Source organism: Heterocephalus glaber, unplaced genomic scaffold, assembly GCF_053883595.1.
Source record: "Heterocephalus glaber isolate CG9 unplaced genomic scaffold, H.glaber_assembly_v1.0 deba00001523, whole genome shotgun sequence".
In the NCBI taxonomy this organism is placed as follows: Eukaryota; Metazoa; Chordata; class Mammalia; order Rodentia; family Bathyergidae; genus Heterocephalus; species Heterocephalus glaber.
The window spans coordinates 16,889,439-16,908,465 of NW_028258327.1; the positions used below are offsets into that span (position 1 = coordinate 16,889,439).

Below are 19,027 nucleotides of genomic sequence, written 5' to 3' on the forward strand. Positions count from 1 at the left end.
CTAAAATGTACCAATGATTAGAATGAATAATCGATAATGTAAAATAGGAAGAAAAGGTCCAAAGGGGTAGGGGTAGTGGGAGGGGCAGGGGAAAGGAAAGAAGGGAAAGGAAAAATGATGAGAAATGGAAAAAATGGAAATAAAGTCTTTGTAAATAGGGAAGGTTGGAGGGGGTGAAGGGAGGGCTAGGAATGGGGAAAAAATAAGAACCAAGATGCATTATGTAAAGGTACAATTCCCAATGAGAAATGTAATTGTGTTGTATACCTAAAATGTACCAATAAAAGAATTTAATACAAATAAATACATAAATAAATAAATAAATAAAAGAAACAGACCTGAGGACCAGGGGAACAGATTAGAAGATGCAGACACAATTCCAGACACACTCAGCCATCTCATCTTCAACAAAGGAGCCAAACACCCTCACTAGAGGAAAGATAGCCTCTTTAATACATGGTGCTGGAAAAATTGGCCTTCAACTTGCCAAAGATTAAAACTAGACCTGTATCTCTCACCATGCACTAAACTAAAATCAAAATGGATGAAAGATCTAAATATTAAAATAGAAACTCTGAACCAATTGGAACAGAGGTTAGGTAGAACCCTTGAAGACATCGGTGTAGGAAAAGATTTTATGAACAAAACCTCAGTTGCCCGTGAACTAGCACAAACAATCAACAAGTGGGATCTCTTCTTGTTAAAAAGCTTCTGCACAGCAAGAAAAACCACCAGCAGTGTGAAGAGATAACCCACAATGTGGGAAACAATTTTCACCTGCTGTCTCTCAGACATAGGTCTACTATCTAGAATGTATAAAGAACTTAAAAAAATCAGACCTCCCAAATTTAAAGACCCAATCCAAAAATGGGCATCTGAAATGAACAGACATTTCTCAGACAAAAAGTAGAAATAGAAAATAAACATATGAAAAAATGTTCAACATCACTGATCATTTGAGAGATGCAAATCAAGACAGCACTGAGATTCTACCTCAACCCAGAAAGAATGGCTGCTATCATGAAATCAACCAGTAACAAATGCTCCCAGGGTTGTGGCGAAAGAGGAACACTGCTCCACTGCTAGTGGGAGTGTAGACTGGTGCAAGCACTGTGGAAATCAGTATGGAGATACCTCTCAGTATAGAGATACCTCAAAGAACTAGACTGGAAGTCCCATTTGACCCTGCCATTCCCCTGCTGGGGATCTTCCCCAAAGAATTAAAAGAATCATGCCACAGTGATATATGTGCACCCATGTTCATAGCAGCACGGTTTGTGATAGCTAAAACTTGGAAACAGCCCAAATGTCCATCAACTGGAGGCTGGATAAAGAAAATGTGGGGTTTTAAAAAATAAATTGGAGTACTACTTAGCCATAAAAAATGAAAAATTAGAGACATTTATAGCTAAATGGATGCACATTGAGGCGATACTCTTAAGTGAAATAAATAGGACACACTTGTAAATACCAAATAGTTTCTCTAGTGTGAGAAAGTGAAAGTGTAAATAAGGACTAAAAAGTATAATAATAGATAATGTGAAATAGGAAGAAAAGGGGCAAAGGGGAAGTGGGAGGGGTAGGGAAAAGGAAAGAAGGGAATGGAATTAATATGAGAAAATGGAAAAATGGAAACAAAGTCTTTGTAAATAGGGAGGGATGGAGGGGTTGAAGGCAGGGCAGGAGAAGGGGTAAAAAATAAGAATCAAGAGAGATTATGTAAAGGTGCAAATTTCCAATGATGAATGTCATTATATTGTATACCTAAAATGTACCAATAAAGTATAAACTATGAAAAAAATCACACACTCTAGATTCAGGCACCTCTGAACGAGCCCCGCCTATGACTCCATGAGGCTTTGGGGGGATGTCTAGACACAAGTCATAAAATTTATCAAATCCTACCATTATAGTTATCAGAAAAGGAACCGAAAGGGACTCAGTCCTCATTTCTATTCTCCCTTGAAATGTGAATCCTTTTATATCTTTATTACCATCTTTCTATTAATCAAAGTCACACGTGGATGTCATTAACAAGTTTGATAATAGAAATTATACAATATTACAAGGATCTCTGAGTTACAGTTCTAACATCATTCTATAAGCTATGTGATTTTGAAAAAAAATCAAGTACTCTGAGATTCAAATTCTCTTTGAGAAAAATAACTTCTTTCCTATCTACATCATCAGTTTATTGTAAGAATCAGATACAATAATATCTGTAAAATGGCTTTTCAACTATAAACATTAGCTACATGATGATGTTATCATTGTAATAACATGTTATCATGTTTCATCGGCTATGCAGTTACATCTAAATCAGGGAAAATCAAATTGCTGTCAGTTAACAGGAACGTATATTGCAGATGCAGTGAAAATGGAGGAAACATCAACAAGATAGGGCAGAGAACAGAAATCAGCTAAAGCGTTCACTCAAGTTTTCTATGAAGAGATGGAAACAACAAGGTTTCTTCCATGCTTCATATTTTCTGGGTTTCCTGTGCTTTAAAGGAGAGCTTTTACCCCTCGGTTTTTCAATCCTTGATGTGGCATTCCACATTTTCGCACTGAGAATTGCTGTGTTAAAGCCTGCTGACACCCAGCTCTCAGCGGTCTAGACACTGTTCTAACTTACAAAACATAGACTATGAATCGTGGTTCTTTTTAGTATACTGTTTTAAACCCATGAGGATTTAAGTTTAAATTCTGAATGTAGGCTGGTCTGACTTTGCTCTGTGGTGCATTGTTAATCTGGGAGATTAAACTTTTTGAAAGCAATGACATATAATAAACTTTCTTACAAGTAGGAGATAATAAAAAATCCACAGATACAATAGAACTATGGAAGTCATATAGAACCACACAGTATTTCTGCAACATGTTTGGCATAATAATTAAAATTACTTCAAGATGTCCCACAAAACATGAAATTATTAAATAATAATTACAAAAGCAGGAAAGTGTTAATGATAGATAAGGAGAGAAGATGATAGGTAGTAGACAAATTTTCTTTTGAAACTAAATGTAAAGAAATAAATTGTGAAGTCCAAAGGGACACTTGAATGTCAAACCTCATCTAAATATTACCTAAGGGGATAACCAATTACTTTATGACCAATTTTGTGGCTTTTTTTTTTTAAGACTCAAGGAACTGAGTTTCAAACATAGAGCTGGTAAAACAATTTATAACTTAAAATTTAACTAAATTTCTGCAATAGTTAAAGATTGAAATCATTTGTTATAACATAGACAATTCAGCTCCTACATGCATAATTCCTTTTCTTTACTTTTCTTTTCAGAAGTCAATCTGAGACCCAACTTCTTTTAGCTAGGTTCTTTTTTTCTCCCTTTCTTTTTTATTACAGATATTAGTACATATTAATAATACAAATTAATGGGCTTCATTGTTACATTTCCACACATGCATATAACTTGCTTTGATTATATATCCTTTCAGGTCCCACTTCCTCCCCCTTTCTCCTTCCATGATAGATTCCCTTCTACTTTCATGTCATCTTTTTTCCCCCTAGGTTCCATATAGGATAGAAAATATGTACTTTTTGTCTTTCTGAGACTGGCTTATTTTGTTTAACATGGACATCATAGAATTCATAAAATTTTCTGCAAAAGGCATGATTTCTTTCTTTGTGGCTAAATAATATTCCAACGTGTATACATGTATATTTTCTTTTTCCATTTACCCATTGATAAATATCTAAGCTGATTCCATAACTTGGCTATTGTGAATAATGTCATGATAAACATGAATATGTAGGCATCCCTTTCATATGCAGACTTGGATTCCTTCAGGTATATACACATGAGTGGTATAGCTGAATCACTAACTAGTTCTATTTTTAGTTTTTTGAGAAATCTCCATACTGTTTTCCACAGTAGCTATACTAATTTACATTCCCACCAACAGTGTACAAGGGTTCCTTTTACCCTGCATCCTCACCAGTATTTTTATTTTTTGTTTTCTCAATAGTAACTATTCTTACTAAAATGGAATCTCAGTGTAGTTTTGATTTATATTTATCTGGTAGCTAAAGATAGTGAGGGTTTTTTCCAAGTTATTGGCCATTTGTATTTCTTCTTTTGAAAAGTGTCTATTTGGGTCATTTGCTCATTTATTGATTAGATTACTTGTACTTTTGATGGTTTTTTTGAGTTCTTTATATATTCTGAATATTAATCCTCTGTAACAAGGACAGCTGCCAAAGATTTTCTTCCGTCCCATAGGCTGTCTCTTCATTCTGATGATTGTCTCCTTTGCTGTCCATGTACAATTTCTAATGGATATACTTGAACCTACAATGCCCAAGTAATCAATTGTGTGTACACATATTCTGAAAGTTAATCTTGATTTGTCAACTTGATTGGTATGAGAGCCACCTTAGGGATTAGCAAAGCATGCTCCAGCATATGGCTGGGTGGACCTGGGGGCATGACCTTAGGGATTATATCTGGTTCTTGCCCCTCTCTCTCTGACACATTTGCCCTGTGCTCTGCTTCCCAGTCACCAGGAAATGAGCAGCTTTGCTCCACCATGCCCTTCCTCCATGATGTTTCTACTTTGGAGGCATCTAACCATGGACTGAAACCTCTGAAAGTGTGAGCTAAAATAAATCTCTCCTACTTTAAATTGCAGGTGTCAGATATTTTGTCCCAACAACTGGAAACCTTACCAATACATATACCAAGGAGAATTCAAGAGAATTTTCTACTGCATAGACTACTTAGATGCCCTTCAATTTCTCATGTCCATTTTGGTGTATGATTTTGTCATCTTTCAGGTAATCCAACAGAGTGATGACTGTTTTGTTGTTTTGTTTTTCAATTTTGGGGGGTTTTGCTTCCTGTTTGAGTTTCTTATTTTTGTTTATATTTGAGGAGTTGTTTTGGAGGAGTCTTTTCTAGGGCTGGTTGTTTGTTTGTTTTGAAGTGATTTTTTGGAGGGCAGTGATTCAAACATTGAGGTTATTGACGGTCCTTATTCTGAGTAATGTGTGAGCTCCTTAAAGCCAATAAGCCAGTAGTACTTTCATCCTACAGCATTTCATACTCTGTTAAGCTGTGGCAGACACAGAAGACAGTTCCCACTTGGGAATCAGTTAAAAATCAAGCCTACGAATAGCTAAGTGTTAAAGCCCACTACGTAATACAAATATTTTTATAAATCAGAGGACTGAGGACTGGAAAGGCTCAGGACAATCCCCCTTGAGAAGAGGACTTGAGTTGATCTTTGAACTTAAGAGATTCAAGAGAAAGATTCAAGAGAAAGAATATTCAAGAGAATTACGATTCAAGAGAAAGAATATTAGATTCAAGAGAAAGAATATTAGATTTTCAGGTTGAGTAAAGAATATTAATAAATCCTGGGAAGAAACCAGTCAGAAATCTAGACTGACTGGAGATAGACTTAGTTTGGGTAGGTAGAAATTAGTTCTATAGTCTTTGTAACCTGACAAAAAGAGACAAAAAGAGGGATAGGCTGGGGATTTGGCTCAGTGGTTCCACCACCTGCCTCACAAGCGCAGGGTCCTGAGTTCGATCCTTGGTACCAAAAAATAATAATAATAAAAAACACAGGAGAAACTTGAAAAAAAAAAAAATTAAGGGAGCTGTTAGGTTAGTTCTTGGACAAGTCTCTAACAAGAAAGAAAGTTTTAAGCTTCATGTAGCAACTATAAACACGGGATTCAATGGGATTAACACTGAAATCCAGGACACTAGTTTGGAAGCAGTTGCATAAATCTAGTCACTATCATCAGAATTAGAAAGAAAATCATATGATTGAATAGCTAGAAGGTGATTTGCTAATTAAAAGCCCTCTTTTTATCAAATGTAGAAACTAGGGTTTAGGGAGTTATATGGTTTGTAAAGGTTGATCTTCATTCCAGTTAACAAGAGAATCAGGACTGAAACCTAGAAAATTTCACTAGAGAAATTTTGAATGAAAGGATTACAGAACTTGATAATAGGCATGTTTGGCAATAACAATAAAAATAAGAAGCTTAAAGCTTACCTCTCTGGGCTTAGCGCTACAACTAATCATGAGAGAGTTAAGAAAATCAGTTTAGAGAACAGCTAATGAGTTAGAATTTGATGAAGTTGAATTTCAGATAATGATAGAATATCTAGGTAGACACTTCTAGAAAAATGAGAAATAAAGAACTGCTCAAAGGTGGTAGTACATTTCGGTAGTACCTGCCAAGACCTCTCTCCTGGAATCCATTATCATCACATATCAAGCCTTTCATCTCAGACTGGCACCCCCAATTTATATTGGACAAAACTGAATTCATTATCTACCTGAATTAGTACCATTATCTATGCTGTTCATTTTCACTAAACAAATGTTTATTGTCACTGAACTCAGAAACCTGGCACTTATTTTCATCTCCTTCTTATATCCAGCAGTGCATCCAGTGGTGACCAAATCCTAGCTAATGTTTCCTCAATATTTCCCCCTCCTTACTACTACTTGATGTAGACCCTATTACCTTTTTCCTGGTTTGTGGCAACAGTGTCTCAACTAGTTGCCTTGAGTCTGGATCCCATTTTAATTTTTCTACATATAACTACTTCAGTTATCTTCTAAAATGCAAATCAGATTGTCCTGTCACTCCTATATTTATAATTCTTTAATTACTATTCTTACACTCTACATGGGGTTTAAGTCCCTCTCCCTCACCATAATCTTACTCTTGTTTCCTCCTTGAGAGTTCCAATAAATATAAACATATGGAATTGTCTATGCAGTCTATCTGGCTTGAATGACCATATATTTGGATGGGTAACACCTCATACTCTTCACTCCTTTTACCCATCTACCTTTTGATAGTAAATCCAAACATGACCTTTTTTATATAAATTTTTCTGATCACCTCTCACACAGAGAATGTATGTCTTCTTTGCACATAGGCCTATTATACGTATATTTGAATCCCTACAACCTCTTCTTGGATTTAATGGTCTTTGACCCAGAATCTATATCTTACTCACCACTGTATCTCCTAAAAGAAAAACTAGTTCATAGTATTATTTCACAAAGGTCAGCATTTGTGCTTTATACACCTGAGAATTATCGAAATAAAGGCACCACTTAAATCACACTGAAAAGGCAAATGGTTGATTCAGAAACCTGGATGATAGCTAAGATCCAAGAACAGCTAAAAAGGCCATTTAAAAATGACAGAAAATGATAAGAACTTTTCAAAAGCCAAAATAAAAAAGAGTTTTAAGAAGAAATGACAGGAAATCATTCAGAGGAATTATTTTAGGTACTAAGGATTGAACCCAGGGCCTTTGCACTGAGCTGCAGCTCCAACCTCTTTGTATTTTTTATTTTGAGACGGGGTTTCCTTGTGTCACTAAATTGCCCAAGCTGAGCTCCAACTTGCAATCCTCCTGCCTCTGCTTCCCAGAGTGCTGGGATTACAGATATAAGCTACCATGACTAGCTCTTCAACGAAAAATTTTAAAACTATTATTAAAAGATACTTGAATTAGCATTACATTGTTAACACTGAAAAACTGCAGACAATCCAATCCCCAAAATAGAGCACACTCTAAAATTTTGATTTGATAGAATACTATGATGTCAATATGAAATATGGACAGATAAATGCTTATATAAAACAATGTGAAATGAAAAGATAGGATACAATGTACAACCTATTAATTACAACCAAATAAAGATACTTGAGCTTAAATTAAAAATCAGGTGAAACAAATACAATTACTGTATTAAAACAAATAGATGTTTTTCTAAAATTTTTCTAAAATATTTTTATTTGAATGTTTACATTTTTTAAATAATGAATTTTAGTAATGAATTCAATTTTTTTTAAAGTTACTTGTAAATAAAACCATGTCTAAAATGGCCGTGGTAGTTACTAATCAAAATATATAGCTCTGGTTTCTTTTGTAAAGGAACTAAATCTTGTATTTTAAAAACTTACCAAGCCTTTTATGCTTTAGATCTAAATTGTCCTCCCAAAAACCTCATATCCTCAGAGGTGGGGCTTATCTTCTTTTTGAAAGTGATTAGATCACAGGACACCATACTTATCATGTTAGATTAGTTCACTGATGAATTCATGTGCTGTTAGGACATATAGCCTGGCTGGAAGGAGGTCACAGGGGTGTGACCTAGAAGGATGTATTCTTGTCCTGGGCTTCTCCCTTCACTCCCTGTTTCCTGACAGTGGAGAGTTGAGCATCTTTCCTCCTCTATGCCCTTTCACCATACTATTTGCCTTGGAACCAGATGTACATGGACTGAATCCCCCAAAACCATGATTCAAATTAAACTTCCCCTTCTTTAAGTTGTGTCAGGTATTTTTGTACCAGTGACAGGAAAATGACTAACACAAAAGCATAATGCCTTTGCCTTATTTGTTCACATTTTTATGTTTTATATATATTTGGGTTTTTTTAAAGCCATACATTAGATAACACTAAAATATTACAAGTTTCCTAAACTTTCTAAAATTCTTTATATATCACTTGCATGTTAAGCAAGCCAATAAACATATAAAAATTCTAACTGTTCAGAGTAAATATGTTCAGGATACCAATTCCTTTATTCCTAATCACATAATTACCTAAGACTAACATTACCACCTTGGCTATCACAAAATAAGGTGAAATTTGTGTATAGAAATAGATTAAAATAGAAGGACAAAATTACCATGTCCAAGGCAGGCAAGATAAATTAACAAATCAAATCGAGCTTGTTCATAAAGAGTACATACTTGTTCATAAAGGGGCAGCGGCTGTTCAGTTTTGTGGCAGATTGCTGTGGAGAAACAGCAGCCCAGTATTGCTGGAGCTTCACAAAGACAAAAGAATGAAAAGAATCCAGATTTATCTCTGAAGTCTTCCAATTTTAAATGTCTATTGAGTGAACGATAAGAACAGAATAACTGAGGCCTCCAGCCATGAGGTCATACATTGAAGGACACAGGTTGGAGATTTAACAACATATGCAATGTTTTTTAAATCATTAAGTTTTTGCTCCATTCAGGGGACTGAGGTAAGCAAAAAGTTAACGTTAACAAGATTTTAAAATATATTGAAAAAAATTTATAGGAAAAACTATGAAAACTCAGTCAGAAAACCAAGAGGCACACTAGTAGTGTGTGCAGTGGCACAGGAGCCAAGAAACCATAGAATTTCAGGAATATAAGAACTGAACATTGTTGTTAAAACTGGAGATTAGGAAGTTATGGGTGACAAAACAGAAAGACATTTTGATAATTGATAGGAGACAGCTGCAAGAACATGGCAGAGACAAAAAGTAGAGGAGAAATTAAAGGTGGCAATTAAAGACCACTTTTGAAATGTTTTAATAGAGGAAGAGGTAGGTTAAATAGTAGCTGTAGAGCAACATGAGGAAAGAATGTAACAAGATTTTTAAGGATGATGAAAATTTAAGCAGGTTTGTAAGTGAAGGGGAAGGAGCCATTAATGAGCAGTGGATAGACAAATAGTAGATATTGGTGATTGAAGAAGAAAGACTGAGAAAAGTTAGAGGGAATGACAAAGCATCTGCATCAGGGCCCAGCTGGAAAGAATTACACTTTGGCAGATTAAGGGAATCCTTGTATTATGAGAATAGAAGAAACTGCATAGAAATTGAAGAAAGATGGAGGGAAGTCTCTATATGGTGAGAGGAAGTGATAAGAGCAAGAAAAAGGTCTCAATTTTTCTCAACACAAATCTTTCCTCTGCAGAGATGGACTACGTATGGATCCAAAATCTACTCTTCCCATGTAATCCAAGGTCCATGCTTCCAGGTCCATACTCCCTTTCCCTAAGCCCGAACTAGAGGTTATGACCACATATCTTAGCACTTCTAAAGTAGAGTTGATAAAAAATACTAAGGTTGGGTTCCTTTTACTAATTGGTTGTACTAGAGTACTAGTTTTTGTACAGGTCATTTCCAGACTCCATATGCTGAAAGTAACAAAAGAGAGTACTTTCAGAAGAAAATTTTTGAAGAGGTCCAAAAGGAAAAGAAATATTGTCCAATTCAAGCACTTTGCATATCCTTTGTATTGTTTTTACTAAATAAAGCTAAACTTTTAGTAGGAGAGTCTTAATGGGATTTGATTTTATTTTAATCCATCAAAAGACCAGGTTTCCCCCTACTAAGGGGACAAGGGGAATATCCTAATTTAATTTTAAAACATCTTCTGAGATAAAGATTTCCAGACCTGGAGAATAATTAGTCACCTAAATCCAAATCTCTTGGCACATATTTCAATAGATTAGATAGATGATAGATAGATAGATAGATAGATAGATAGATAGATAGAATCAACAAGGAACACAAGTAAAACCAAATATGACCTTCAATATAACTTATAGTCTTATAGACTATAAACACTATAAATTTAAAGTTACCATAAATAAACTTAGTCTTAATAAAAGCTTCCACAATCAATACCATGTTGAGTATTTGAAGTGGTAGCAGAGTGGGGGGCCAGACATATGAATGAAAGTCTCAGTGGAAAAAAAAAGAGAGAAACAGAGAATTGAAAACAAGCACAGACATAAATTACTTCCTAGAAAGAGAAAGTCCAACATTAAACATCAAAATATTGAAAACAGGACTTTGAAAACAGTAGGACATTTAATTTGTACCACTATCCAGAGGAAAGGGACTTACAAGTTAGTAGGATAGAAAGTGACAACCTGTGAAAAGTACTGCTTCTAGAGGAAAATCATTATATAGAGGATGGTGCCTCTGGGGGATATGGCACCTTGTTTCTTGAAGGGAAATAAAGAAACAAGAATGTATTTAAAATCCTATAGGAAAAAAAATGAAACACCAAAACACCTCCACCTGCAGTGACACAATAACATCATTGATGAAAGATCCTGCATTTCACTATTCTTCAGGAAAGAGTGCTCTTGAATTAGGAACCCTATCCAAAAAGTGCCTAGGAACAGAGAAAGTAAAACTACCATATGAAAAAAATGAAAGATGCATTACAGCCGATAAAATTTTCTCCCTTCGCTTCTCCCCCAAAAGACCATGAAATAAAAGAAAAGCATAAGATAATACTTCAAACTGAGTTAAAGAGAATCAAGTGTGTATTTTTAAATTTAAATTAAAATAAACTAAAACTAGATTTAAAAATTGAAAACTCAGAATATTAGAAAAATAGGAAAATATTCATAGGAGGTAATTAAACACAGGAAAGAAACTGACCCAAAAGCAAGCCATCTCAGAAAAGAAGAATAAATTACAATGTGCCCAAGAGAGAAAAAATTCAATTAAAATTTTAGTAAAGGATGTTCAAAGAGTTAAATACCAAGAGAAAGAACATAAACTTTGGAAAAACAGCCAAGTATGGAAGCACACATCTATAATGCCAGCACTCAGAAAGCATAGGCAGGAGGATAGCCATGAGTTTGAGGCCAATCTAGACTACATAGTGAATTCAAAGCCGGCCTGAATTACACAGTGAGACCCTGTCTCAAAAAAGCCAAAAGAAGAAAAAAGAAGAAAATGAAAAGATTTAAAAGAACAAAGGAGGGCCAGGGATTTAGCTCAGTGGTTCCGCCACCTGCCTTGGAAGCACAAGGTCCTGAGTTCGATCCCTGGTACCAAAAAAAAAAAAAAAAAAAAAAAAAAAAAGAACAAAGGAGTGAAAGAAGTCAGAGGAAAAATGTATAAAGTTAAAAACAGGCAAAGAAAGTCCAACAGACATGTAATTAGAGCCCTACAGAAGACACACAAAACATTACAGACCAAAATATTTAAATATACTCAAGTAAAATTTTCTGGAAATGAGAAATACATTTCACATATTGAAATTTCCTATTAAATATATATATGAGGGCACGTATACAAAAAGATCAAATTATTTATAAGAGTAAGAAAGTCATTCTGTATGAGGCTTATCATGGGCAACATATGAAACAAAATGGACAGCATTCTCAAGAACTTTTTTAAAAGAACAGTAAAAAGTTTTCTACCTACTTAAACTGTTCTTTAAAGCTATAGAAAACAATTCTGAATGTGCAGAACTCAGAGAACATAACGTTCTTGAGAAATAGAGGATGATCTTTATCGAACCAATAAATAATTGAGAAAACTTCAACAAAGGAACTATAGTAAACATTTAATGTTCTTAATTATAGAACTAAAACCAAACTAAACAATGAGGACAGTGGTGTAAAAAAATAGTATGTGAGCATTGTATGTTCTAATAAAGTACATGAAAGTGGCTAAATAATATGAATAGAAAGAAAAGTAGAAAAAGATCATTTACAAGTAATATGTGGGAATAAAAGGATATCATTTGAAATTGACAGATCATATTATAAATAATTAAGTAAAAGAACTAAAGGATCTAAAAAGGTAACTGGTAGAAAAATGTAAATTATTCTAAATATCAAAAGGAACATTTTTTTTAAGTAGCAAAAATATATATGACAAGAGAAAAAAATAAATATAATATCCCATACATAGTAAACTATAACGTGAACTATTGTAATAGTGTATTGTAACACCAAACTACTAGTCATATCAATAAACATGGCATTACCCTGCCTGTTTAAAAAAAATTCTGATTTGTTCATAAAACCTAACTATATAAAACAAAGATATCTAACACAGTAATCTTAAAAGTTAAACATAAAAGTGTGGACATAGAGGTACAAGTTGTCTTAGTTATTTGTCACTGACACACAATATCCAACACCCACAAATTTAAAAAAGAGAAATTTATTTTGGCTCACAGTTTGTAGAAGTTTCTGTCCATAGTCAGCTGGCTCCGAGGTGGAGTGGCATGGCAGAGGAGAAACAGATCATGGTGTGGCAGGCAGGAAACAGAACAGAGATCAAGGAGGAGGGAGGGAAATAGGTCCTACCAGGCTACACCCAGTGACCCACCTCTTCCAACCAGGCTTCATCTCCCAACATCACATTTGGCAATAAACTTCTCAGTGGACTGATCCACTGATGAGTATCATGTACCCATGATCCAACCACTTTCCAAAAGCCCCACCTATAAGCAAAAGAAGCTTTAGGGGGACATCTAGATATAAACCACAGCATAAGTCAAATAGAAACAAAAAGAAACCAAGGGTGTCAACCCTTATTTAAAATAGGATCAGGTCAAAAAGCACTAAATAAGAAAATAAAAGATAATGTGTAATGCTAAAAACCAGAATTCACCTTGAAGATAGAACAGTTATGAATATCCGTGCACTAAATAATATTTTTAAATACTGCTATGGTTTGGATACAATATGAATTTGTCCCTCAGGGGTTCATGTGTGGGAAGAAGGTAGAAATGTTGAAAGTTAGTATGTATCTTTCTAAGAGGGGCCTAATAGGAGGTCCTTTGGTTATTGAAGACACTGCTCTTAGGAAAAACCAGAATATTTCTTGTCAAACCATGGCTAGTTCTCTGGAGAGGACTGTTATAAAAGCCTGAGCCTGGACCCATTCTTTGGAAGTTTTGTTTCTTTCTTTTTTTTATTGGTGCTGGGGATCAAACTCGGGACCTTGCACTTGTGAGGCAGGCAGTGAAATCACTGAGCTAAATCCCTCTCCCTGGATGTTTCTTTATGACAACTCTTTAGGAGCCCTGTTGCGTAATTTGATCTCTCCCTCCTGCAAGGAAGTATTCCTGCCACCACCTATGAGGTCTTCACCAGAACAAAGCTAATACAGGCACCATGCCTTTGAACCTCCAGAACTGTGAGTGAAATAATCCTTTTCTTTACAAATTTAGCCTGCCTCAGGTATTTGTTCTAGTAACAAAAAATAGACTAATGTAACCACATATACAAATAAAAACTTATTCATGATCCAAGGCAAAAAGATGAAAGTTCATAAATAAGAAAACTGAATACTTTATGTACTACTTTCAGTAAAAAAGCAATCAAATTAAAAAACTGATATAGAAAATCTAAACATTATCAATAGGATATACCTTATAAATAAGTATAACAGTGTAACTTGGTAATAAAGAATATATTCTTTCAGAATACATACGAAAAATTTGCCAAAATTGGTAATATGTTTGAGGAAAAAGATATATTTCATTGATAAACAAAACATCATATAGTTACATAAAGTAGAAATATTATAAACAACACACATCAATCACAATGTACTAAAACTAAAAGTGCAAAATTATGATAGAAAAGCCTTCACACTTTTTATTTTGTTAAACAACTTCAAAAGGTGAAAGTAAATTTAAACAGAAAAAAGAGAACTTCTGAATAACATTAATACAAATAGTACATATCAGAGTCTGTTGGATACATATAAAGCAAAGATGAAAAGAAAATCAATAAGCTTAAACATATATATTAATTAAAATGAAAGAACAGATCTAAGTAAATAAAATTCTCAGTTCAAACACATGCAAAAAGAGCAACAAAGTAAACCAGAAATAAACAATAATAGGGAAGACAAAGATAAAAGAAAAATTAATGGCCCAGAAAATTGAAAACAATACATCAAAATTTACAATCAAAATTGTGGTTCTTTGATAAAAATTAATAACTTAATAATGAGATCTCTTCAGGCAAAAACCCAAGTTTATACAAATTTCATTTATGTTTAATATATACTTTATACACAGAACCTGAAGGTAATTTTATACAATTTTTTTATGCTCCCCTTACAGAAAATCAGGTATGGAACTTCCTACTCATGTCATGCTGGTACTCAAAATATTTCAAATTGTGGAGCACTTCAGATTTAAGATTTTCAGGTTAGAGATGCTCACCCTATATTTGACTACATAAAAATATTTTTTAAAAAACATTTCTTGGGCCAGGGATTTAGCTCAGTGGTTCTGCCTCCTGCCTTGAAAGCACAAGGACCCGAGTTCGATCCCTGATACCAAAAAAAAAAAATAAAGTAAAACAATTCTTGACATAAAACACCATAAGCAAAATCAAATGACAAATCAGGAGAAAATTACATAACATATATTACAGATAAACGGCTGTTTTCCCTGATATAAGAATTTTTTTAAAACTAATAAAAATCCTACAGAAAAGTGATGAGTACTCATAAACAATACACCAAAAAAGGAGGGTTAAAATGACTCTAGCCATATGAAAAATTGTTCAATTTCACTCAAAATAGTTAAAAATTACACTGAGATACCATTGTTCATCCATTAAACTGGCAAAAATTCAAAAGATTAACAATATACTATTTTTTTTCCATTCTTTTTTTATTAGTATATGTTTTCAATACATACATTCATCATGGAGAATAGTCTATTTCTCTATTTGCTGTCATCTTTTATTTTGCTTCTAAATTATTTATACTTTGGGTTTCTCATATAAGTGAAACCATGTGATACTTGAACTCCTGTATTTGATTTATTTCACTTAGCATTATGGTCTCAAGGTGCATCCATTTTCCTACAAATTACTCAAAACGTTCCTTCTTTATTGCTGAGAAGTACTCCATTATATATATATATATATATATATATATATATATATATGTATTTATTCATATTCATCTCTTGGTGGGCATGTAGGCTGCTTCCAAGATTTAGCTATTATGAGTTGTGGTGCTATAGACATGAGTATGCATCACTGTAATATGATGTCTTTCTCTTTCAAAAAGATACCCAGAAGAGGTATAGGTGGGCCAAATGGAATCTCTACTTTTTGTTTTCTGAGGAATCTTCATCCTTATTTTCAAAGTGGTTCCACTAGTTTAGATTCCCACTAAGGCAGAAGGATTCCTTTTTCCCCACAACCTTATCACCATTTGATTTTTTGTTGTTTTGGTTTTTTTTTTAATTTGTGATGATAGCCATTCTTTCTCAAGTATGATGGAATCTCAGTGTTATTTGATTTGCATTTCTCTAATGACCAAAGATGACAAGCACTTTTCCACGTGCCCATTGGCCATTTGTATTTCTTCTTGCCCATTTTTTGGGTTGGGTCTTTTATCTGGGAGTGTCAATTTTTTTTTTTTGAGTTCTTTATATTTTCTAGAAACTAGTCTTTTATCTGAGGAGTAGCTGGCCAACTTTTGTTTCCCATTGTGTAGGTTTTGTTAACTCTGTTGGCTTTCTTTGCTGTGCAGAAGCTTTTTAATTTGATAGAGTCCCATGTGTTGATTGTTGTTACTTATTCTGACATTGGAGTTTTGTTCAGAAAGTCCTTGCCTATGCCTATGTCTTCAAGAATTTTGCCAATTCTTCTTACAGTAGATTCATGTTTCTGTTTTTATATAACTCTTTGATCCATTTTTATTTGATTTTAGTGCAGGGTGAAGAGATATGGGTCTAGATTCATTCTTCCACATGTGGATAACCAGTTTTCCCAGCACTGTTTGTTAAAAGGTGATCTTTTTCCAGTGTATGTTTTTGGTCCCTTTGCTGAAGATTAGATAGCTGATGGTGCCTGGGCTTGTTTCTACATCCTAAATTCTGTTCCATTGATCATTTTGACAGAAAATAATTTATGTATAACACCATGGGAATGCAAAATGATACAACACTATGAAGAGAATTTTAATAATATCTAACAAAAATACATATATATATATATCCTTCAAACCAACAAGAATTTTATCCAAAAGTTATACCTCTAACAAACAGTATAAGGTTACTTGTTGCCACATTATTTGCAACTGAGGATATCAAAAAGTATCTAAAAGCTACAACATATAGATTGAATGACTAAATTATGCTACAAACATACAATGAAATATGAAATAGCAGTAAAAAAGAATGAAGAAAACCTCCATGGATTGATAACGAAGTGATTCTCATATAAGTATAAAAATGCATAGTATAGTATGCTACCTTTGCATAAAAAGAATTGAAAGTAGGAAACATAAAATATGCTTGTTTTAAAAAAAACAATTGGTTACTTACAAAGAAGGGGAATGAAATGAAAAGAATAGAAAACGGATTAATTAAACTTAAGTATGCATTTTTACAAGCATGTTAATGATCTAGGTATTCAAAAAATAAAAGTAAACAAAAGGAAAACTCATAAAACCTAGAATTATGTACAAACAGAAACAATTAAAACAAGCTGCATTTAAAATAAATGATATATGGGGCCAGGGATTTAGCTCAGTGATTCTGCTACCTGCCTCACAAGCACAAGGATCTGAGTTCAATCCCCAATACCAAAAATAAATAAAATAAAAATAAAATAAATGATATAAGAACCCCACAGGAGAAACAAAAAACTAACCAAACTTACTTTTGTGCAAAAGAATTGCAAATAAATTTTGAACTCAGTAGGTTTGCTTCAGTGGTGATAAATGTGTCTGAATTCTGAAATTATTTTATGTGCATTGAAATGATAAGCAAATGAATAAATGTGTTAGTATTGCTAGAAACCAAAGTTCTCACTGTAGAAGATACATGCATATATATAATAGAGAAAGGCTTGCAAAAATCATAGTGAATTTGGATTAAAATTAGATTATAAACATGAGTGTATTTCTAATATACAAACATACCTGCACACATGCACACACTCATGCACACATGTATGCACACACATTCTATCTACTAAAGAGGCTTCACAGCAATATGAAAATTTAATATCCCATCTTAGTTTCTAAACACCATACTCTACTAAATAGAAACAAGAGCTACTTGCAGAAATGCTGATTCTAGGTCGAGGGCAGAAAAAGTTCAAGATCAGTTTTAAACAATGCCATACAGTAAGAAAGTACTCAAAACAATGTTGCAATCATGTCATAAAGACCTAAGATTCAGCTTGAAGAGCCTACTGCTGACCAAATATGGGACAATATGAGAATGAAAACAAACACAGTTAAGAATTATAATCCATTGTCTAAAATGGGAATTCATGCATACATACTGATACTAAATGATCAAGAGATAAAGCTTTTAGATATATTTTACTAGAATATTAATTTCTTTTATTATTAATAATAATGGACTTCAGAACTATTTTTCTAGGAAATGTCTACCCATATCCTTTATTTGTAAGATTATAAATTCTCGCTCATCATGTGTATATATACATAAACCTTTATTATATTTGAGACTATTTTTTCTAATCTTTATTTTCCTTTTAACAAATGATAGTGCTTATTTTAAGAACTTCTGCTAGTGGCTGTACATTAAGAAAAATAACTCCTTATTTACATTATATTCTTTCAAAAATATTCCTTAATTTATCCTCAAAAAATAACAAAAAACATCCTTCTCAAAAATACCAAGAAGACACCACTCATGCTGAAATGGAAGAAAAGAATCAGAAAAAAAGGAGGAACACTGTGAGGGTTAATGAGAGAAGAGCTGAATTCCCTCTGTTGTGCCTTAAACCATTCAACTGCAATAGTGAAAGACACCAGAAGAGAAAAATGTGATCCTCTTTCTCAGAGAAATTAATTACTTTCCTAGATTTGAAACCTTTCCAATGAAAAATTTCCTGTTGCCCAGGAGCACCTTCCTAATTAATGATCTTTAGTTTTTCAGGTAAGCTCATGCTACCTAACTCCCTTCTCAGCTCTTGTTGAAAGAAGCATTTAAGGTGTGACCTGAAGGCGAAAGAATAGGAGAATTTACACGGAGGAAATGAACTGGCAGTTGGCGTCTGTGTGGTGCACTCATCTGTGTGTACCCATTAGATAGGGGGCTACAAGGATCTTTGCCCTCTGGCTCAATGAAGAAAAGTATGTGCTGACTCAAAGCTCCAGCGCACTCCTGAAAAACCACTGCGCAGTTAACTTCTAAATTACTGAGAACAATTGTAGAGATCAATAGAAAACAGCAAGCTCTGAAGACATTTCCTACAGCATAATTTGAAGAAGTAGAATACAGGAAGCAGTGAGCCAGAAAAAATCAGGTCTTACTACTAATTAGAAAATTTTCTGAGCTTTCTCTCTCAAGGAAATCAGTTCGTCAGTTAAAGGACTAATTTGAAACATGGTTGGTTTATAAATTTTCATTTAGATTGAAAAAAATTACAGCCAGATATTTGAACCAACACTCCAAATAAAATTGTGAGACTGATTAATTAC

The 19,027-nt window shown here is 33.8% G+C and overlaps 1 long non-coding RNA gene across 1 annotated transcript in view; it reads right to left on the minus strand.

Moving 5' to 3' along the window:
* Positions 1–16,258: 16,258 nt before the first annotated feature.
* Positions 16,259–19,027, minus strand: part of LOC110345010 (uncharacterized) — a 38,591-nt gene continuing 35,822 nt past the window's right edge. The window contains exon 4 of the long non-coding RNA XR_002388032.2: positions 16,259–16,442. This is a non-coding gene — a long non-coding RNA (uncharacterized LOC110345010). The remainder of the gene's footprint in view (positions 16,443–19,027) is intronic.